This window comes from Macrobrachium nipponense, chromosome 16, assembly GCF_015104395.2.
Source record: "Macrobrachium nipponense isolate FS-2020 chromosome 16, ASM1510439v2, whole genome shotgun sequence".
In the NCBI taxonomy this organism is placed as follows: Eukaryota; Metazoa; Arthropoda; class Malacostraca; order Decapoda; family Palaemonidae; genus Macrobrachium; species Macrobrachium nipponense.
Window position 1 is genome coordinate 70,656,055 of NC_087209.1, and position 23,904 is coordinate 70,679,958.

The 23,904-nt window shown below is 41.9% G+C and overlaps 1 long non-coding RNA gene across 2 annotated transcripts; it reads left to right on the top strand.

Moving 5' to 3' along the window:
• Window positions 1–1,607: 1,607 nt before the first annotated feature.
• On the top strand, window positions 1,608–22,364 carry LOC135195463 (uncharacterized). 2 transcript variants are annotated; one of them, XR_010310136.1, is made up of 5 exons: window positions 1,608–1,677; window positions 11,005–11,173; window positions 19,259–19,840; window positions 20,612–20,735; window positions 21,887–22,364. It is a non-coding gene; the product is annotated as an uncharacterized LOC135195463 (long non-coding RNA). The 2 variants fall into 2 exon arrangements; XR_010310135.1 differs by lacking the exons at window positions 1,608–1,677; window positions 11,005–11,173 and adding an exon at window positions 1,683–1,785.
• Window positions 22,365–23,904: the final 1,540 nt, after the last annotated feature.

Here is a 23,904-nt window from a genome sequence, read left to right on the forward strand (position 1 = left end):
TAAGAGGGCCAGAGGGAGGAGTGGTTGAATGTTATTATGTCTTCATTTTAAACTGATTCACATATTTGGTATGGTCATGAATAGACGCAAATAGGCTTATTCTTGTCTTAAATTATTCGCTATCTTAATATTTATGATGATAGTTTAAAAGCTGATTTGCATATATGGTTTATAACCAAGAATAAACATTACATGGGCACACAGGGACATTAATGCAATGTCAGCAGTAGAATCACTATCCTTCAGTTTTTCAACTAATTTAGAATATGCAGCTTTCTTCTGTTATATGACAGTCTTTGGAGTTTTCTTGCGTCCCCATCTGCGACCAGCGGCAAATTTTTAACCAAATTAGGTAACTTAGCTAATTAACTTAAAAAGATGAATTTTCATTTGAGTATAAAATAGAAATCCTTGTTTAGATCTCTTTTGTGATAAGCTAGTTTTAGTAATATAAACATAGTAGTTCATTGTGATTTACATGATGAATGAAAAATTCATATGTAATTTTTTCAGTTAGTGCTTTTGAATGGAGCAGGTATCTCCCATTAAAACCATGCAATAATAATGATAAAGAAAACTGGAAGATGAGGGAAATAGGAGACGGGTTGGGATCTAGTGTTCTCCCAAGGATACTGGATTGTCAAATGCGGAAATGCTGGGTACACTCAATGTTGCCAAACACGCAGCTTACCCCCCTAATTGAGCTAGTTTTTAACTGTTTATCGCGAGCTATGAAATGGTGCAGCTATTTACCTAAAATTGGGCTACTTCGGTATAACAAAACCGCGGCTTCACTAGTAAATCCATTTTAATGGCCTTTACAAATGTAATATTACATATCTATTCTAAAGGGAAGACGTAGATTGGACATAATTCTATTTTGGATTTTAATAAGTACTGTTTAAAGCATAATAATGAAATATTACTTTTTTTTATTTTACCAGTTGGTTGATCAGACAGCCTGTCGCCATCTATACACTAAACAGGAGTTGAAGCGTTGAGAGTAATTGATTTCAAAATATGAGTCACTAGTCAGATTTATTTTTCCCACTCAGTGAGAAAGTTGACTGCGTTAAAATGCCCAAAAAAAGTGCAATTGGAGTGTTTACAAAAAATATATATGATCCTAAATGATATTTCACAATTTTTTTTTTTTGTTCTAGTTTTGAAGGTGTGGAAAGGCTAGCATAGTTTATTTTTTCTGTACTTAAATACAGTTTATGAAAATTATATATTCTGTTTTCGTTAAGGTCGTTTTGTTTATTATCGTGAATAATGATTTTTCTAATACATTTCAAAGAATTATGTTTTATTTTGTTACAGTGGTTCTTCTCTCTCTTTGCTGTAATAGCTTTTTTTTTACAGTACCTATTCCCAAGCATGGAAAAATAAGTATTCACTTTAGTTTTTTACTTCCAAGTAGTGTATGAAATGGAATTTTTCGTGAAATAATTTCGCACAAAGAGCTTCTTCATTATCAAAGCATATATCAACTCACAATTTTCATCCATTCAGTGTTGGATAAGAAATTGCGCTATTTTTCAGGCAATTGCCGCGGTTTTTAAGGCTTTGTACCGCGGTTTCACTATCGAGTTATTTGGCAACACTGGATACACAAGCATCTACTTACTGGTCCTTGCAGGACGTGTCCCATCGACAGAATTCGTCATTTCCAAAGTATGTCCCGTTTGCAAAGTATCTTTTTTTTTTTTTCTGCTATCCAGCTGAGTTTGAGATATGTGTAGGTATTTTTGTCGATTTTGGATATGTCTGCGGTGTTTATTGGTAAGGTAATATATAAATTAAGGTCTGAGAGCCATGTCTCATTGAGGTTATAGCCTAAGCACACCCAGCTCAGTTTTGACTGTAGTTTAGGTCATGACAGTCATTACTCCCTGCTGGGAGATATTAAAACAAGACTCCTCTGGGTAAGAAATATTTAATTTCCTAAGGAATAACTGATGCCGAGTTACTACTTAGTTGTGCCTAAATTACTACATGCGTTCTTATGTAATATTCACATTGGATTTATTTAGACACTTCCTGAGGAAAAAAGCCACTTGGTTATAAAAACTATCCAGTATCTCTTGAAATGACAGTCATTCGTTTAACTTGTCTAGGCTGTATTACCTAAGGTTAGCAATCATGTACTGTAGGGAGTACTAACACAATTGTGGAATTATGGATACCCTGGAACTAAGCAGTTCTTTCATTGTAGCTAATCTCCAACCAATTTGTGTTGCAGCGGCAATGTAGCCTATTTTAGTTAGGCTAGGGTAGGCTAACACGAAAATTAAAGGCCTAGGCTAGATGAATTGGTCAAGTTTGTATTTTTGGCCATTATCTGTAATCTGAAATAGTAATGTGAAACACTGGTGAATTGACAATTATGATGAACACTTTACGCTTTGACTGGGCCTAGGTTGTAACTGTATTCTGTATTTTTAATTAACTGAATAAAGCTTGAAAATAATTATGGAAATGTACGCAGGACTGATAGTTCCCAAAATGCTGGTTTTTGTTAGCCATATAATACTACGGTAGATCTAGGGTACCTATCCGCGGCGGCCCAGACTATGGCAGTTGCGGTTTTTCTATGCAGTTTTACCTACTGAACAAGAATTATAAGTAATATTTATTTAGACGACTGTAATTAACCCCCAGGGGCCAGTACTAAAGGTAATACTTCAGAAGCACTCCACACTGGATATTAAAATAATCACCTACATGGAAAGAGCATGTGAAAAGCAATATAAAAAGTATAGTCATTATATGAGAGATTGAACGGGGTGGAATTAAATGAGCTAGATAAGTTTTTACCTCAAATTTTTCCTAAGTTGGGAGAGGTGTTTCCTCTACAGTAATGTTTACTTTTAATGAGCCCTCTAACTTACTTTCTTACGCAAACAAAAGCAGTTCCAGAAACTCATTATTGGCTGAGAGGTGTGACATCGTTATGACGTAATGGGTTTCATAACCAATTACGAACGACTTTAGTCGAAAACTAAGTTTCACTAGCATTTCAGCGGAGTAATAAAGTTACCTGTCCAGTGTCCACTGGTATCCTTGTTTGACTGAACACTTGAAAAATGAAGCAAAAACCGGCATTTTGTTCATGAAACTTACCTGTCAGATATATATATAGCTGTATTCTCCGACGTCCGACAGAATTTCAAAACTCCCGGCACACGCAGTGGGCGGCCAGGTGGTTAGTACCCATTCCCGCCGCTGGGAGGCGGATATCAGGAATCATTCCCATTTTCTATTCAGATTTTTCTCTGTCGCCGGTCGGTAAACAACTGTTTACAGACCTCCGCCTAGGATTTTGAAACTTCTTGTGCTAACTTGAGTATTCTGATTGACTTTTGGTTTTGATTTGGCTTGTTGGCTTGGCATACGTGATAGTGGATTGATTTGTATTTGGCTTTGACTTTTCTTTGATTACGATGTCTGGATCTAGCTCTGCTAGCTTCAGGGTGTGTAAGGTGCATGAATGTAAGGTGAGGTTGCCGAAAGCTTCGGTAGACCCTCATTCAGTGTGCTCGAAATGTCGTAGTCATGTATGTATGTTGAATGATAGATGCATCGAGTGTGAGCAATTGACTGAAATTGAATGGAAGGCATATGATTCTTACGTGAGAAAGCTTGAGCGTGATAGAATCAGGAGGTCTTCCTCTAGGAGTGCTTCTGTGAGTAGAAGTCAAGGTAGAATTGTATCTCCATTAAATCCTCCTGTAGATGTAATTCAACCTGATCCTGTTGTATTGCCTCCGAACAATCAGGAAGTGTCTGCAGAAGGAAGCGTATTATTTACGATCATGGAGTCGATTCGCGCCTTGGAATCTAAAGTGATTGCTCTACAGTCAAATGTGAATTGTGATAAAAGTGTTAGTGCATCTAGTGTTGTGGAAAGGGGGGTCAGATCGGTCCCATAATGCCTCTAGGCCTAGGGCCCCGCCTGCCGGACTCCCAGGCCTTAGGGAGAGGGCAAGCCGAAAGCCGAAGGAGGGTTACGGGATCTAATGACCGGTCTGACGTCCCTTCGGCAGAAACTGAGGACGAATCTCAGGCTGCCGGTGTTCGTGCACGGGCACGAATACTTAAAGAGTGCTTCTCTTCTTCCGAGACTTCCTCTCCTCGCCGAGTTGGGACGCTCGGAAGACCTCTCAGGGGGAGAGCGGCAGGGGCCCAAGGTGTCGCACAGGCGTTGTCGCCCTTGTCGCCCTCTTAAGAGAGGTTTCAGAGAAGAGGACGCTTCACGTCCTTCTGATCATTACGTAGATTCATCACCTGAAGATTTTGAAGCTTTTCCGCCACAGAAAAGGAACAAGACTTCATCAGGGGAGGACTCTTTCGAGCGTCCAAGTCGCTCTAAGCATGTTCCTGAGTTGAAGGAAAGGGCATCCCCTCGCCCATCTTCCTCGCACAGGATGAGTCCTTCTCCTGATCGAGAACTTTTCCCCTTCAAGGAAAATGCTTTGGGAAATGCAGAGACAGTTAGCCTCCTTTTTTGAGAGAAAGGAGGCAGAAACTAGTCATCGAAGGAAGGATAGGTGGCTGCCTGTTAAGAGGACTAGGCAGTCCCCGGCTCCTCCTCCGCGTTTTTCGGCCTTTGAGTCTCCTCCTAGTAGCCGACGCATTAGAGAACGTGATTACGTTCCTCATGAAAGGGCGTCTAGGAGAGACGAATTTGACAGAGACGTGAGTTGTCGCACAGGCGGCCAGCGTCTTTGTCAAAAGGCCGAGAACGCTCAAGGATCAATATCGGAAGTTCAAGCTTTGCATGTTGATGATCACGCTCGGCGTCTTAAGCAACGAAGCGCTTACCAGGACGCTCGAGAAGACGCTTTTCAAGACGCGTGGAACGCTCGCCAAGACGCTCCAGCTGACGCTGTTCAGGACGCACGGCGTCCTACACATCATGACGCTCAGCAAGACGCTCGAGCTGACGCTGTTCAGGACGCACGGCGTCCTACACATCAGGACGCTCTGCAGGACGCTTCTCAGAACGCGCGGCGCCTTGCATATCGGGACGCTTTCCAGGACGATCAACAGTTGAGTCCGAAACGTCAGGATGTTTCTCATGTTAAAGTGTCGAAGTCATCGCGATCTTTGAAGGGCGCTGATGACCGAGAGAAGGATTCGTCTAGTGATCGCTGCCCTACTGATGATGACGAACCAAATGCGTCAGCGTTGTCAGACTATAAGACGTTGACGGATTTACTTAAATTGTTCCCAGATAATTTTCAAGCGCCCGTTCCTTGCTCTCCACCTTCACAATTTGCCTCATCGAAGGCCAGGAAGGCCCTTGGCTTCGTTAAGATGGCCACTTCGCTCTCTGCGAAGAGAGCGTTTAAGAGAGTCCAGGATTGGATGGATTCAAGGAAGGTTAAAGGGAAGACTTCGTTTGCACTTCCTCCATCTAGACTGAAAGGGAGAGCTGGGATCTGGTATGAAACAGGAGAAGAAGCAGGATTGAAAGCACCGTCTTCTTCTCAAGGAGATTTCGCCAATTTGGTGGACGCTCCAAGGAGGTCTTATTTGTCATCGGCTAAGGTTTCCTGGACAATGACGGAGACTGATCATCACCTCAAGGGGTTATTTAAGACGCTAGAGGTGTTTAACTTTTTAGATTGGTGCCTCGGGGCTTTGGATGTACAATCGAGGAGTCAAGACTCGATTTCGCTGGAAGAGCTTTAGAGTGTATTAGCTTGTATGGATAGAGCAGTAAGGGATGGCTCTGATGAGTTAGCATCTCATTTTTAGCTACAGGTCTGCTAAAGAAGAGAGCTCTATTGTAGCTTTGCGGCGAAAGCAGTTTCTCCCGCTCAGAAAGCGGAGTTATTATTCGCCCCCTTCTCTACGCACCTATTTCCGCAGTCCATGATTAAGGATCTGTCGGTAAACTTGCAAGAAAAAGCAACAAGGGACCTCTTGACTCAATCTTCCAGACGACCTACTCCTCAGGCTTCTACTTCAACAGCTCCAGCACCCAAGAAGAAATTTAAGCCCTTTCATGGAGCACCTTCCTCTAGAGGTTCTTCGAGAGGAAGGGGGTCCTTCAGAGGTAAGATCTCTTCTATCAAGAAGGGAAAAAATTGACGTTTCTGCCCTTCAGGCACCTGTAGGTGCGAGACTCACCTTATTTGCTCAGGCATGGAGGACGATAGGGGCGGACACCTGGACCTAGATGTGATCGAGAGAGGATACAAGATCCCTTTCCTCTCTGCGACCTCCTTTGAGCACGAAGCCGATAGACCTGTCGCCCGCATACCAGTCAGAGAAGCAACAGATCTTACTCGACCTTCTAGATCAAATGTTGGAAAAGAAGGCCGTAGAGGAAGTCCTGATGCTGGATTCCCCAGGCTTCTACAACAGGTTATTCCTGGTTCCGAAGCAGTCTGGGGGATGGAGACCTGTCCTAGACGTCAGCAGACTGAACATTTTTGTAAAGAAAGAAAAATTCAGGATGGAAACTTCTCAGTCTGTGCTAGGGGCCTTGAGACCAGGGGATTGGATGGTGTCATTGGACCTTCAAGACGCTTATTTCCACGTCCCGATCCATCCCCAATCAAGGAAGTTCCTGAGGTTCGTCTTAAAAGGGCAGGTCTTCCAGTTCAGGGCTCTGTGCTTCGGTCTGAGTACGGCACCGATGGTTTTTACTTTCCTCATGCGGAATGTGGCGAAATGGCTTCACCTATCGAAGATAAGAGTCTCGCTCTACCTGGACGACTGGCTAATCAAGTCGCCTTCGAAGTCAAGGTACCTGGAGGACCTTCAGACGACATTACAGCTGACGAAGGCCCTGGGCCTTATAGTAAAATTACAAGAAGTCCCATCTGATCCCCACGCAGTCCATCGTGTATCTGGGGATTCAGATGGATTCAGCGGCTTTTCAAGCTTTTCCATCAAAGGAACGTCAGCAGAGATGCTTAGAGAAAGTGTTAGCCTTCTTAGGGAAAGAAACATGCTCGGCGAAGGAATGGATGAGTCTGCTGGGAACCATATCTTCGTGGAGAAGTTTGTTTCCCTGGGGAGGTTGCACCTCAGGCCACTCCAGTTTTTTATGGCAGAAAACTGGAAAGACAAGAATCTAGACTCGACTTTGATTATCTCAAAAGCGGTCAAGGATCATCTGAAGTGGTGGCAAGATCCGACCAAACTCTCGGAAGGGATGTCCCTCAAGCTTTTGAGCCCCGACTTAGTGTTGTTCTCAGACGCCTCCATGGTGGGCTGGGGAGCAACACTAGGAAAGGAGGAAGTGTCAGGCCTCTGGAGAGGGGAACAGAGGTCCTGGCACATAAACTTAAAAGAATTGGAGGCTATTCGGTTGGCTCTTCAGTTCTTCGAAGAACGATGGGCCGAGTTGTCCAGATCAACTCGGACAACACTACGGCTCTCGCTTACATAAAAAAGCAGGGGGGGGACACTCTCGATCACTGTTCGTGATAGCGAGAGGCATCCTTCTATGGGCGAAAGCTCGAAACATAGTGATCCTGACAAGGTTCATTTCAGGAATTCAAAATGTTCGAGCGGATCTTTTAAGCCGTCGACATCAGATGCTTCCCACAGAATGGACCCTACATCTAGAAGTTTGTCAAGAGCTATGGAAGTTGTGGGGACGGCCGCTAGTCGACCTCTTCACAACCTCGAAAACGAAGAGGCTTCCGATTTATTGCTCTCCAGTTCTCGACCCGGAAGCAATAGCGGTAGATGCCATCCTATGGGACTGGACGGGGATGGATATGTACGCCTTTCCCCGTTCAAACTCTTAGGAGAGGTAACAAGGAAGTTTGCGGCGTCGCCAGGAGCGAGAATGACTCTGATCGCCCCCTTTTGGCCCTCAAGCGATTGGTTCACGGAGGTCATGTCTCTTCTGGTAGACTTCCCGAGAACCCTGCCAGAGAGAGTCGATCTTCTCAAACAGCCCCACTTCGAGAGGTACCACGGAAACCTCTCCGCTCTGAGTCTGACTGCGTTCAGACTATCAAGAAGTTGGCCAGAGCGAGAGGTTTTTCAAGATCAGTGGCAGAGGCTATTGCCAATGCGAGAAGAGCTTCCTCTCGAGCAGTTTATCAGTCGAAGTGGGCTGTCTTCAGGAGATGGTGTAGGAAGAAAGGTATTTCCTCCTCCACGACCTCTGTGAACCAAATCGCTGAGTTTCTCCTGCATTTGAGAAATGTGGACAAACTAGCAGTGCCCACAATAAAAGGATACAAGAGTATGCTGTCAGCTGTCTTCCGCCACAGAGGATTAGACCTGACAAATGATAAAGATCTTCACGATCTTTTGAGATCGTTTGAGACAACCAAAGTAATACAACCGAAGGTTCCATCATGGAACCTTGATGTAGTTCTAAGGTTCTTGATGTCGGCTCCCTTTGAACCTCTGCATGCTGCCTCATTGAGAGACACTACTAGAAAGGCGATTTTCCTAACTGCTCTTGCCACGGCAAAGAGGATTAGTGAAATTCAGGCAATTAGTAAAGATGTGGGTTTCAAAGGACACAGTGCAGTGTGCTCCTTGGATCCTAATTTCTTAGCGAAGAATGAGAACCCATCTAACCCCTGGCCAAAAACCTTTGAAATCAAGGGTTAACAGAGTTCATCGGACAAGAGCCAGAGAGAGTCCTGTGCCCTGTCAGGGCTCTCAAATTTTACATGCAAAAGACCAAAGATTGTCGGGGTCCTTCTGAGAACTTATGGTGTTCTGTTAAAGAGACCCGACTTTCCTATGTCGAAGAATGCACTGGCATTCTTTTTACGGAGCACCATCAGGGAGGCCCATGCGTCCTGCTCGGATGGTGATATGAAGCTTTTGAAAATAAAAGCCCATGAAGTGAGAGCTGTTGCGACTTCAATGGCATTTCGAAAGAATATGGCACTTAATGATATCATTAGCGCTACTTTTTGTCGAAGCAACTCTGTGTTTGCTTCACATTACCTGCGGGATGTGAAGACGGCATATGAGAACGCGAGTCGCTAGGACCATACATATCCGCAGAAATGGTGTTGGGGGCAGGGAGCAGCACAAATACTATCCTATAGAAAAGGGGTAGGTGTGCTTTTTAATTTTGATGTTGGTTTATGGTTGAAGGGTTGGTTGCTTGAGGCACTTTCCCTTTCTTTAGCCTAGAAGTTATGGGACTAACTTCGATAGGTTAGGTCAGGTGGTGGTTTTAGCTTCGTTACCCTCACAGTATGGTCAATATGGTCTAGTCACATTGTGGTCACACGCCCCCCGTTGACAGCTCATCTAGAGCGCACCAACTACACAGGTCACTACCTTGTTGGCAACTCTAGTAAAGCAAAAGCAGACTTCGGTGACAGTAATCAAGAAGTCAGCTCTGCTAACAGGTAAGGAATCAAGATGTCAATCATCTGCACTTGAGGTGTTTCCTAAATCCTTCTATTCTGTCCCTTCCCACCTCCAATGGTGGGATTCAGCTATATATATATCTGACAGGTAAGTTTCATGAACAAAATGTTATTGTTATGATACAATAAAGTTTGTTCATACTTACCTGGCAGATATATATAATTAAAGTACCCACCCACCTCCCCTCAGGGGACAGTGGTATAAAAAATCTGAATAGAAAATGGGAATGATTCCTGATATCCGCCTCCCAGCGGCGGGAATGGGTACTAACCACCTGGCCGCCCACTGCGTGTGCCGGGAGTTTTGAAATTCTGTCGGACGTCGGAGAATACAGCTATATATATATCTGCCAGGTAAGTATGAACAAACTTTATTGTATCATAACAATAACATTTTGTCTCCTGTAGCTATGGCAGAGGCAGTGGCTGGCCCTTCTGGCATTTATTTTGACAGAGACCTTCCATTTCTTACCGATTGTTTGCAGTGCAATGTGGGTTACGGTAAATTTTATCATTATTTGTCTAGTGGTGGTAAAGAAGTTATGATTGAATATGCTCAAAGACATAATTTAATTCTAAAGCAAAAGAACTGCGAGTGTTGTGGAACTATTTGTCGGATCAACTACAATATGAACGCCTTAAGGTGTGATCCGCCAAGGTAAGTAGCCTTACTGTAACCCCTGTGGCTAGTGCGCACAGCGCAACATTATCTCTTGCCATACATGCCGTGCTTGCCAAGAATCTTTAAATATGCGAATAAGGCGCAAAGCACCCTTCCGCTACGGCCTTACTGACAGCACACACAAATCAATCATCGCGGATATGTAGTTGCTCCCTACTTTGTTTGTTGTTGTTTTTGTATCGCCGCCATATTGGTTTTGGTGTTCTCCCGCCGATTTCGGTCGGCGGTCGAGTCGCCGTGTTTAGTACTGGCCCTTGGGGGTTAATTACAGTCGTCCGAATAAATATTACTTTAAATTCTTTTTCAGTGGGTAAAATAACATAGGAAAACGTCAATTGCTATAGTCTAGGCCACCGCAGATTGCTTCTGTAGAAATACTGGTTTGGCAAATAAAAAACTGCTTGATATTTTAAATTACTGTTACATGATGGAAAAAATTGTGTATTAGCCAATTCACTCTACCAAGTAAATAATTTGATTTTAAAGTGTCCAGACATATAGCCTAATTGATTCTCTTGTGGTCCCTAGTACTGTTAGAATTTGGTTATTCACTGTCAGTGTGTTCACTCCAGTTATATTTAAAACAAGTATGCAAGTTATATTTAAAACAGTATGCACTCACATTTCTGTAATGTCAAAGTCTAGTGAACATAGTTAAGAAAAACTAAACATAAGATAAAGATTATATATAGATTCATAAGCTAAACTATATTTCTACTGTGGCCCAATTCCAGTTGTCAGTCAGAATACCCAGTATTTACCGCCTTTCAGTTTTTCCTTATTTTGTCTATTCATGATATTGTGTACATTCAACCTGAAGGGGTGCATATTTTGAATGTGAACTAGTAGTTACTGAACCAGAGGGGCTAGGCAGTATGGATGGAGCCATGTACATATTATACCCTACTCTTAATGAATTGTTCTTGCTAAAGCTTGCCCTCTCAGGCTCAAGCAACCTTAGGCTAGGACTCTGGCATGACATCACCCAGCAATGGCATCCAAGCTGAACTCTGAAAAAAACAGACCAACATTTCACTGACTAAGTGCCAGCAGCACTTGTGTGGCTATTCATACTGTGTGGAGCATGTGATGCACACCAAAAGGGAAAATAACGGTGAGTGATATCGGCTCATCTCGTTGCCTAACTAGGCTTGTTCTTTCTTGTGTAATACTATTTTACATACTCAAACCTGAAAAAAGGGGATGGTGGTTTAGGAATACATAGTTTACTTTCAAAATGTCCATTACATAGTATACCAAAAGTGTAAGAAATAACCAAAATAGGTTAAATTATATTCGTATAAGTGGTTTCATACATTCAACTTACCTGTCAGATATATACATAGCTATCGACTCCGTCGTCCCCGACAGAAATTCAAATTTCGCAGCACTCACTACAGGTAGGTCAGGTGATCTACCGCCCTGCTCTGGGTGGCAGGACTAGGAACCATTCCCGTTTTCTAATCAGATTCTCTCTGTCGCCGGTAGTATCAACATTGTTGTTACTTCCTCCTGACTGGAATTCTTTTTTCACAACGCTTTTGATCATCTTTCGACTGATTTTTGGTGACGTACTTGGATCGTTGTTTGGCATTCGCTATCGTGGACTGTTTTTTGGACTTCGCTTTGGATTTTCGTGAATATGTCTGATTCTAGTGTTAGCTTCAGAGTGTGTGTGAATGAGGGCTGTAAGGTGAGGATTCCGAAAGCTTCGGTAGATCCTCACACTACATGCAGTGGTTGTAGAAGGGTTGAATGCTCAATTGAGAATACGTGTAACGAGTGTGAGAGATTGAGTGCGCAAGAATGGAAGAATCTGACTTCTTACTTGAAGTTAGAGAAAGATAGAGAGAGGAAGGCGGCTTACAAAAGCCGGAAAATGTCTAGTAGTTCTGTAGCTTCTTCTTCTCATAATTATGCCCATTCTATTTCAGCCCGTTCACAAGTTAATCCCTCTGATTCCGCCTCAGAAATGGCGGAACTCAGAGCTTCCCTTCAAAAAATGCAAGAAAAAATGGAAGCATTGGAAGGTAAGAGAAGTGAATGTGGTTTCTCGAGTGATGTTAGTGTCCCACCCAGTGTAGTGGAGGGGGCGTCTGGTCGTCTCTGCGACGCTCCCAGGCCTAGACCTCTTCCAAGCTCCCTGGCCCAGAGGAGAAGGAAAGTCGAAAGCCTTACGGGGGTCGTGGAGAATCCCCAACGATCAGGCGTCCCTTCGGCAGAATCTTATACATCTCAGACTGCCAGGGACAGCTATAGGAAAAGCGTCCTTTGTGAGTGCTTTTCATCATCTAGTTCGCCTTCTCCGAGAAGAGGATGGAAGGAATCGAAGCTTTCATGTCCGCTGAAAAGGAATTGGAAAGAAACCTGAGCTCAATTCTAGCCCCGAGCGCTTCTCTGAAGAGGATGCGCCTTCGGTAATCAAGAAAGCTAGAAAGGAGTTAGATCCTGGAATGTAAAAGAGACTCGAGCGCCTTCCAGATCTCCTTCTCCTGATTCGAATGAGCCTTCGACCAGGAAAATTTTGATGAATGTGCAAGAGCAATTAGCGTCTTTGGTAGGAGTACTTTCTAAAGAGCCTACTCGTAAAAAGGATGACAGGCTTCCGATTAAGAGATCCAAATACCGATCTCCTGTCGGGCGCGACGAACCCTCCAGGGGAGTTGTCGCACAAGCGGCCATCTCTGGGGGGAGCGGTGCGTTAGGCAGGCGAGACGTGGGAAAGGAAGTAACTCCTGCCAAGCATCTGGCGCCAACTAGGAGCCAGGCGCCAAGTAGGCGCAAAGAGCCTGACTTTACTGTAGATCGTTCTAGGCCCAGATCTTCATCCAAGCAACAAGAGCCAACTGGAGAAGAGAGAACTCCTGATAGGAGTAAAGCGCCCGCTAAGCGCAATATACTTGCCATTCGAAAGGCGCATTCCATGAGCGATACTCCTACCAAGCCACAGGAAGTATTCGGAACTAGTTATGCCTTCCATAGGTCAGGAGTATTCGGGAAGAGATACTCCTGCCAGGCGCCTTGAGTACTCCTGCTAAACGCCAGGCGCATTCTCCTCATGAAGAGCTTGATATCCGACAGGAGTCTAACAGGCGTAAAACAGTTATACGTGACTCGCCTAATGATAAACGTAAGGAGAGAGTTACTCCTAGCCCCTCTCCTAATAGAAGTGCTTCTTCTTCGGAAAGGAAGAAATCAAGAGAGGAGACAGAGGAGGGAAGGGAGCCTTCTCCTTCCGAGCCTATTAATTTAGATGACGTCTCGGAGGACGAAGTTACTAACAGAGAAGGGCTTTCGAATTACAAAGTTCTTTCTGCTCTTCTCTTAGAAGAATATGGAGATGCATTGACTCCAGCCGCTCCTCCTTCTCCGCGCGCTCTATTTTCAAGTAAAAAAAAAAAAAACGAAGGCGCACAAGTCTTCATCTTTCCTGAAAATGAAGCCGGCCATATCCATGAAAAGGGCCTTACAATCTCTTGACTCCTGGATCAAGACAAAGAAGGAGTTAGGAAGGACGATCTTTTGCATGCCTCCCGCTAAACTAAGGGGTAGGAGAGGCATATGGTACGAAATGGGAGAAAATATGGGATTGTCTCTGCCCGTTTCAGCTGAATCGGACTTCTCCAGTCTCGTAGACTCGTCGAGGAGACATGCCTTAAATTCAGCGAAAGCAACATGGGGTCTTTCGGAAATGGACCATCTCCTCAAGGGACTTTTTCATACCTTAGAAGTATTTAACTTCCTAGATTGGTCCCTTGGGGTTATTGCTAAGAAGTCCCATGAAAAAGAACAGCTAAGCCCTGAAACCTTACATAGCATCCTTACATACATCGATAAGTCGGTTCAAGATGGATCGGCGGAAGTGTGCTCCCTCTTCGGTGCGGGAATACTAAAGAAGAGAGCGGTTCATAGTGCCTTTCTCACTAAGGCCGTCTCGCCTTCGCAGAGATCCGCTTTGCTGTATGCGCCTCTCTCTGAACATTTATTTCCTTCTCAGTTGGTGAGAGACATTGCCCATTCGCTAACTGAGAAAGCCACTCAAGATCTTTTAAGGCAATCCTCAAGGAAAAGTAGACCTGTGGCCAGTGAGGAAAAGAAAGCCTCTAGGCCAGCTCAACAACAGCAGCCCTTTCGAGGAGGCCCTCAGGCTAGATCCATCGTCAGAAGAAAGTCAACGGAAAAAAGGGGAAGATCTGCCTTCCGTCCCTTTAAGAAGGGAAAATGAGAAATCTTTCCTCCAGACACCTGTAGGAGCCAGGTTACAGTTCTTTGGGGGAGCATGGGAAGACATAGGATCCGATCCTTGGTCAATGTCAATAATCAAGAAGGGTTATTATATCCCATTCAAGGACAGGCCACCCTTGACAACATCACCGAGGGAATTGTCAGCCAGATACAGGGACCCTGTTCTGATGGATACTCTTCGTCAAATGGTGGAACAGATGTGGGACAAAAGAGCAATAGAGCTGGTATTGGATCAAAGCTCCCCGGGGTTTTACAATCGCTTGCTTCTCGTAGCGAAAGCCTCGGGGGGATGGAGACCGGTACTGGATGTAAGTTCGCTGAACAAATTCGTACAACAACAGAAGTTCAGCATGGAAACGTCTGCCTCAGTACTTGCAGCTCTCCGTCAAGGAGATTGGATGGCGTCCCTAGATCTTCAAGACGCATATTTCCACGTCCGGCTTTCACCATTCGTTCGAGGAAGTTACTTCGTTTCATGTTTGAGGAATGGATCTATCAGTTCAGGGCCCTGTGTTTCGGCCTTTCTACGGTCCCAAGTCTTTACAGACTTGATGAAAAACGTGTCAAAACACCTTCACATGAAAGGGATAAACGTCTCCCTATACCTGGACGACTGGCTCATCAGGGCCATGTCTCAAAAGCAGTGTCTGGAGGACCTGTCAACAATCCTGGAATTGACAAAGACATTAGGATTAATCGTGAACCTCGAGAAATCTCAGATGGTCCCCAGCCAGAACGTAGTCTATCTGGGGATTCAGATGGATTCTCGGGGTTTTCGAGTATTTCCTTCTCAAGAGAGAGTAAGGAAAGGCTGTGCCACAGTATTGAACTTCTTAGAGAAAGAGCGTACTTCAGCGAGGGAATGGGTTGAGCCTTCTGGGGACCCTTTCCTCGCTCGAACAGTTCTTTCCTCTAGGAAGGACTACATCTCCGTCCGCTTCAGTTCTTCCTAAGAAGCAGTTGGAGTTGGAAGACAGGACAGCTCTCGGACACGTTTCCAATCTCATTAGAAGTAAAGCAACAATTAGGGTGGTGGTTGACCCCCTTAGAAGAAAACAAAGGAGTATCCTTGGAAGTACGGAACCCAAACCTGACATTGTTCTCAGACGCGTCGGAGACAGGTTGGGGTGCGACTTTAGGGTCCAAAGAAGTGTCGGGCACCTGGTCGGAAGAGCAGGTGTCATGGCACATAAATTGCAAGGAGCTCTTTGCGATTCACCTCGCGCTAAGGAGCTTCGAGCAGATAGTCAGAGACAAAGTAATACAGATAAACTCCGACAATACGACCGCTCTGGCTTATGTCAAGAAACAAGGAGGAACTCACTCTCTCACCCTATACGAACTGGCAAGAGATCTGCTGATTTGGGCAAATCAAAGGAACGTGGTTCTTCGAACGAGATTTGTTCAAGGGGAGAGGAACGTGAGAGCGGACAGACTGAGCAGGAGGTTCCAGGTCCTTCCTACAGAATGGACCCTCCACTCGGAAGTCTGTCAGACCCTTTGGTATCTTTGGGGGAAACCGCAGATAGATCTGTTCACCACGTTTCTCTCCAAAAGGATAGATACATTTTGCGCCCTGGTAGAAGATCCCAGGGCTTATGCAATAGACGCCTTTCTCCTGGACTGGTCAGGGCTAGACGTGTACGCGTTTCCCCCATTCAAGATTCTGGGGGAAGTAGTCAGAAAGTTTGCGGCCTCGAAGGGAACCAGAATGACTCTGATAGCCCCATATTGGCCATCCCGAATTTGGTTCACGGAGGTGATGGAGTGGACAGTGGACTTCCCCAGATCTCTTCCAAACAGGATAGATCTGCTCAAACAACCCCACTTCGAGAGGTACCATCAAAATCTACCCGCTCTTGCTCTGACTGCCTTTCGACTATCAAAAGACTTGTCAGAGCGAGAGGGTTTTCTCGCAAGGCGGCAAGCGCAATTGCTAGAGCCCGCAGATCATCTACTAGGCGAGTGTACCAATCGAAGTGGGAAGTTTTCAGAAACTGGTGCAGGTCGAAGAAGCTGTCCTCTTCCAATACCTCTGTAACCGAAATTGCGGATTTCCTTCTTTTCCTGAGGGAAAAGTCACATCTATCTGTACCAACAATTAAAGGATACAGAAGTATGCTTTCGTCAGTTTTTAGAAACGGGCTTAGATTTGACGAATAATAAAGATTTGCACGATCTCATCCACTCCTTTGAAACATCGAAGTCAGTAGAACCTAGAATTCCGAGCTGGAATTCAGATGTGGTTCTGAAATTTCTGTCCTCGGAAAAGTTTGAACCACCTCATACGGCTTCATTCCGGGATATCACTAGAAAGTGTATATTTCTACTATCTCTGGCTACGGCTAAAAGGGTCAGTGAGTTGCACGCCCTTGAGTCACGAGTTGGCTTCAAAGAAGATTCTGCGATTTGTTCATTCCAGACTCTTTTTCTTGCCAAAAACGAGAACCCTTCGAATCCCTGGCCTAGGAGTTTCGAGGTAAAAGGACTTACTAGCCTAGTAGGCAGAGAAGTAGAAAGATCACTTTGTCCAGTTTAGAGCACTGAAATTCTATCTGGACAGAAAGAAGCGGTTGGGAGGCTCACAACATGGGTCTAGTGGTGCTCGGTGAAAGACCCCAAGAGACCTATGTCTAAAAATGCTTTGGCCTTCTTTGTTAGAAGTGTAATTACCGAGGCTCATAAGAACTGCCCAGATGACACTTTTAATCTATAAGAGTAAGAGCTCATGAGGTAAGGGCAATCGCGACATCAATTGCGTTCCAGAGAAATATGTCACTTCAAAAATATTTTGGACGCAACCTATTGGAGATGCAACTCAGTATTTGCATCTCATTATTTAAAAGATGTGCGAGTAACGTATGAGAAATTTTTTTCTCTAGGTCCGTTTGTGTCAGCACAGACGGTTCTGGGTAAAGGAGAGAGCACCGATCCTTAAATATGTGTACGTAACCCTCTTGTCGGATGTGTTCTTGTGTTTCCTGTGCATGGGAGTGTCAGATGTCGCACTGGCGGCCTTCACTTCTCTTCATTAGGAAATTGAGTGACAGCTGACTATTAGAGGGGTACAAAATTTTTGTTTGATTTTGTATGTATGATTTTCGAGTTTGTGGTTGTTTGCTAAGAGTTTGGGGATGACTCTTAACAATCGTAGAACTAACATGGGTTAGGTTCGGGTGATCGGGATCGGTTGTGTGCTCCTTAAAGAAGGCGTGTTGTCATATAAGCGGATTAGCACCCCTTGACAAATGCCAGTTAGGCTCTGCCGAGTAAGTGGATAAGACCCCATCGACAGACCAGCAAGAACTCTTGGCCACAGATCACTATCTCGCTAAGGCTCTTGAGGTGAAGCAGACTCCTGGGCAGTAGCCACGAAGTCTTCCATCTAATAAGGTAGGAACCAAGGTTTATTTATACCTACAACATATGTTGTTTACCTGTCTAGTCAGTAAGTTAGCTGTCTCTTGCCCTCCACCAAAGGGTGTCAATCAGCTATGTATATATCTGACATGTAAGTTGAATGTATGAAAATGATATTGTTATGATACAATAAAGTTTCATACATACTTACCTGGCAGATATATACGATTGAAGACCCACCCAGCCTCCCCGCAGGAGACAGGTGGAAGAGAGAATCTGATTAGAAAACGGGAATGGTTCCTAGTCCTGCCACCCAGAGCAGGGCGGTAGATCACCTGACCTACCTGTAGTGAGTGCCGCGAAATTTGAATTTCTGTCGGGGACGACGGAGTCGATAGCTATGTATATATCTGCCAGGTAAGTATGTATGAAACTTTATTGTATCATAACAATATCATTTTTGTTGGACTTTTCATGATGTGTTCTATATTCATATTTTTCATAAACTCTTCAAAGAATACTATGTTATGCTCTCTGCCTTGGCTACAGTCATTAATGAATTAGTAAATTTTTTATTCACTAGTAACTTACCTCAACTGCTGATGAGGTATTTGTCAATCATATTGAAAATTGTTTGTTAAAAATGGGACTTGAAATTTTTTTCAAGGTTACAAACTTAGAAATGTCATATTGATTTTGAATACACAGTACTGCAGTTTGCGATAGCAAGCACTTCTAAGTTTTTAGTACCCAGTAATGATGTGCTGTATAATTGAATTTAATGCTATACATAAATTGTTTGTTTAGTTAAAGAAGGGCAGTGAAGTTTACCCCATGAGAGATGGGTGGAGCAGTGCCTCTATTGAGTTACAGTACAGTATTTCAAACACAATCCTTAGTTACTGTTATGAAGTTGTCCACAGCCTATCCTTGATTAACCTCGATATGGGTAGATCATCCTATATCATATACAGTACTCGGTCAATCCAAAGTAGTTTAAACCATCCTTGGTAATCCAACAATTTCTTACCACAACTTATTCTTGAGTGAATTTCTTACCACAACTTATTCTTGAGTGGCTTTATTCATGTTTCATAATGACCCAATCCCATTTTTTACATTTGCATAATTTTTTATATCAATTCTTATATGGTATGCTGCTGAGTTGGCTAGATCGCCATGTAGCATACACAATACTCGTCATTCCAAAGTAGTTTAAACCACCCTTGGTAATCCTCATTTAGAATACAACCTATTCTTGAGTTGCATCATTCATGTTTCACAATTACTTCATCCCATTTTTACACTTGCATTTTTTATTTCAGTTCTTATACGTATGGTATGCATGTGAAGCACATCAGCTGTGCTCATAGTTTTGAGGTACTGTTGTTTTAAATGATTTTCAGCTTAATTGATATGTAGGAAAGAAAATAAACCGTGAATTTAATTGCTCCTTTTTCTTTATAACATACGCAACATTATGAAATATCTGTAAGTGGTTTTTTGATAAGTATTACTGTAAAGGAAAGTAAATATTTAAAAATTATATTCAGAGGTAGATGGAACTGGGAACTAAATTCCATATCTCTTGCAGGTGTGAATGCTTACTGCTTGTACAATCCATACCTGATAACCAGTGAACCTTGCTGGGCAGTGGAAGCTGTTGCTTTTGAAGATTGGTCGTATGGATCATCATGTGTCTTTGGGCATTTTTGGAGCATATCACCCATAAAAGTCTGCGTTGATAGTAGTAAATTTCTTCTAGGGCTTTAAGAGAGGAGCATGAGTTTTGCAATACTGTAGGACTAAAAAACTCCCTTAAGAGTCCAGCCTTCAATTTTCTTGGGCAATGTGACTTGGAAAGATTTGGTCCGAGATACTCAAAACCCTTCCAAATGCAGCAGAGAAGCTAGGCGATGAAATAACTCTATTATACGTACCAGAAAATTAGTGTTGCTCAATGAGTATCAATAAAACAAATGGAGGTCACCTCCTAATTTTTTAGAACGTGATACAAAGCAGTTAGATTGTTCAAAATCAAGCAATGGGATTGGCTGCACTGTGTTTGGAGATGAAGTTTCTTCGAGGCTAAACTTCCAGATTGTTTGTGTGCATGTAGCAGAGATGACAGCTGTAGCTTAAGATCCGGATACAGCATGCCACTCAAAACACAAGGGTAATTGACTCCATAAATAATGTTAACTCTCAGCATCCACTTATCTTCAAGACTTACGTGGTTCTTTCCACATTTTTTCCAGCAAGTAATCCTTGTTTCTTCAGGGTCCCACTCCAAGTTTGATTTCAGGGAATTGAGAAGAATGCCAAGTGTTTACCGAAAGGTCAGGTTTTCCCTTACCATACAATGATAAAAATTATGTTCTCAAAATGTTCTGCCAGTGATGAGATCAGGGCTGTTGAAGTCCTTCAGAACTAATGTCTGGAATATTCTCATCTACTGCAAATTAAGTTTACACTCCACAGATTTTAAGAAGCTTGTGTAAATGATTCAGACTGAAATAACTTTGATCCATTCCCAAGTAGGCATGAAGCAGTCAGAGCAGCTGTTACTATGACCAGGTTGAATGTAAACCTCTCGAGTCTGATCATTTAACATATCTTAATTGACATTTAATAAAGTAAAGAATTTTGGAATAACCTGTGGAAGAAATTAAAGCTGATCAGACCAATGGTTGAAATATGGCCTCCTTTGAACCAAAAAAATGCAACTGAAGTAATTTTCTCATTAATTGGTTACAGTTTTTGTATGTTCTGTATAATATGAAATGCGTTATACTAAATGTAGTAGTGTCCAGCATTGGTTGCAATTTGGAGAAAAGCATCTTAGCCTAGGATTCAATACTCAAGGAGGTTTTTTGTTTTCAGGAGCTTGAAAATATATGTAATTTTGAAGGTTTGAATGTATATCTCAACGTTGTTTTTTTTTCAGATGTGATGCAGAAGAGAATGTGCTATGCTGGAATGAAGACTAGAACTTATGTTCTTGTTGATAGATTCATCTTCCTGAATTTTGACTTTTTCATAAGACTTCATAATTTTTTGTAGCGTAAGATGTAAGTTATTAATGTATAATGTTGATGGCAGTAATTTCTCTCTCTCATATGATAACTAGTTAATCAGTGTTAAATTATAGAATAATTACATAGCCAGTAAGACCGAGAGAGAGATGGCGTGATTGTATAGGGGAAGATATGGAATTGAAAGGTATAAATGAGAACGAGGCACAGTACAGAAATCGATGGAGACGACTCATTCGCAATGGCGACCCCATATAAAAATGGGATTAAGCTAGGAAGAAGAAGACATAGCCAGTATTAGCTGGTCACCCTCAGTTAATGAACTTTTTTACCTCCCTTTGTTAATCTTGCCTAATAGGGTCTCTTGATATTACTGCTTTTTGTACCAAATTGCATAGGATTGTAGCAAGTTCTAAGTAGGTAGAGGAATTAGATTACCTATACTTCCCTTCCTTTCTTCACAGCAAGGTACAGGCGTTGTTATATTTAATTTACTTGCTAGTAACTGAAAGGAACCTGGTTGCCAGTGGGTTTTTTTTCAGTTTTTATTTTTTTATTATTATTTTGATCAACATTTATAGCTTTTAAAGGTTACATAAATGGAGTGTGTTGATAATTTTTTTATTTTGCCGACTAAAATCTTTTAACTAGTTAAATATCTAGGTAGTGTAAAGAACATAGAATTTCAAAGGTTAATGAGATGTCACACACAAAATTTATTTTTTATAGCTAAATAATTTTTTTTTTTTCATGTGAGAAAGTTCCTGAACCTTCATTAATAGTTGTGGGTTATTTTCCAATTCCTGGAGAGGGGGAGGGGGCGCCAGAAGTAACTAACGTCAAAAATATTTTATAAAAATTCATTGTTTGCAGTTAAGGAATCGCTTGATGACACATGAAATAAAGTTGACAATGTGCAAAGGTTGAACTTATTTCTAATAAGTCAAAAATGTTTTTAATACTGTAGAATGAGGGTTATGGAGGCGTTTAGCAAGCCTGGGTTCAGGTGACAATAACTTAATTTATTAATTTAAGAAATTATATATATTCTTGGTATACTCTTGGTAGACAGTATTTGTGTAAGTTAATTTAGGGGCATTTCTGTACGATCATTATTTTATTTAGCAATACAGGCTTCGTTACTGAGTGATTATATATGCTGTACTAGCTAGTTTTTATTTTTTCAGGCCTTGTAGACTGAATGACTACTTGGACACTCGAGGAAAAAAAATCATTGAGCCATGAAGGACTCATTGAGAACCAAGAAGAAACAAATATATGAGAAATGAAGGACTCTGGGGGCTACTGTTCCAAGAAGAAAAAAACTTTGAGCCAATAATCCACGGCTGTTATAAAGAAAAATTCTGGATCCTACACTCGTTTTTTAAAACTTTGGTTTCTCTCTTATTTTGTATATTTATTAATTTTTTTCACATTTAGTTTTTCCTGAAAGATATGTACATTGTTAATATTCATATTCAATGACAAAACTTAGTTCATTTTACTCTGTTTATGGACCTTAAAAATTTATTTAAAACACTAACATCAAATCATCATTTATAAATGCTAGTTATGTTTTGGACCTTAAATATTTAACATTTGATGTTAATGATCATCTATAAATGCTAGTTATTCAGTACAGTAGTATAACATCAAATGATCATCTATAAATGCTAGTTATTCAGTAGAGTAGTATATCTCATATACTATTTATTCTGTATCTATATTATGAATAAAAAATCTGTATTCTGTATCAATATTATTATTATAAAAAAAATCTGTATTCTGTATCAATATTATTATAAAAAAAAAAGTACTAAGCCTACATACCCAGACTACTTTGCTTGTACAAGTACAAAACAAATTCAATTCTTGAACTGGCATGATGTTGAATGTACTTAAACGAATACAGACCTTGTGCTCACTTAAGTTATTTGCCTTTTTTTTTCCCCCCATTGTTGAAGTGCATTTTTGCTAAAGTTCAATTGTAAATTAAGTTTAAGAGAAAAAAAGAGGTAACAGTTCTTGTGCTGCTTATGTTTAACAAAGGAATTTTAGTGCACTTCAATAATGGGAAAAGAGAAAACATTTTTATCAAGCGATCACAAAGTCTGTAGGCTCTGGCATAATACTGAATGTATTCAGAAAATAGTTCAGACCTTGTGCTCTTGTATATCTCTTACAGTATTTTTCTTGTACAACTGCATTTTAGTAGCGAAAATGCACTTCAACATTGAATTCATTGGGGAAAAAAAGGAGTAATCTCATTATGTAAACTGTGCAAGAAAGTAATTTGTTAAGCTATCGGAGAAATTGCATTAATAATGAGAATGCACGCCGCGGTGGCATGATCAGTATGGTCTTGACTTGTCATCTCGGTGGCTGTGAGTTCGATTCTCGGGCATTCCATTAAGGTGTGAAAGATGTGTATTTCTGGTGATAGAAGTTCACTCTCGACGTGGTTCGGAAGTCACGTAAAGCCGTTGATCCCGTTGCTGAATAACCTCTGGTTCCATGCAATGTAAAAACACCAAACAACATAAAACACAAAACATACATAAGTATTAAAATGAGGTTGATAACTGAAATTTCCTCAAACAAAATTACGAGTAGTAAGAACCATCACTCTAGAATCAAATAGATAGGAAATATAGAACTTAAAATTATTTGACTGTACAGGCAAAAGGGCAGCTGAACTTGTAACAAAAATTGTAATTGAAATGACAAAGATTAACACTTTTCCGTGTTATTTCCAGATAGTCTAAGCTTATGAGATTATATTACGAATATTTAAGGGAATGGATAACCGTGTTAAACATTAACAATGTAAATGCAAAAAGTTTAATTCGTAAATAAAAATAAAAGTTCAGTATAAAATACCCACCACAGTTAAGCATTAGTATAATAAAACATGACGACAGACCACTTGATATGTATCTAGAAAATGTTCCAAGATCTATTACCTACAATTTAGCACATTGCTTCAAATGACAGAAATGAACTGGAGAACTTTTATCCTTAAATTTAGGAAAGGACCACAAGGTAAATTTTCTATTTCAGATGCTGCAAACTTATACTGACTAGGTGCACACTTAGAGCCATCTTAGGCCCCGTCCACACGGTCGAGCTTTGGTCGACGAACTTTGTCCGATGTGAAGTCGGAAGCGGAGAAACAGCAAGAAAAGCCAGAACTTTGCCGCAGTTT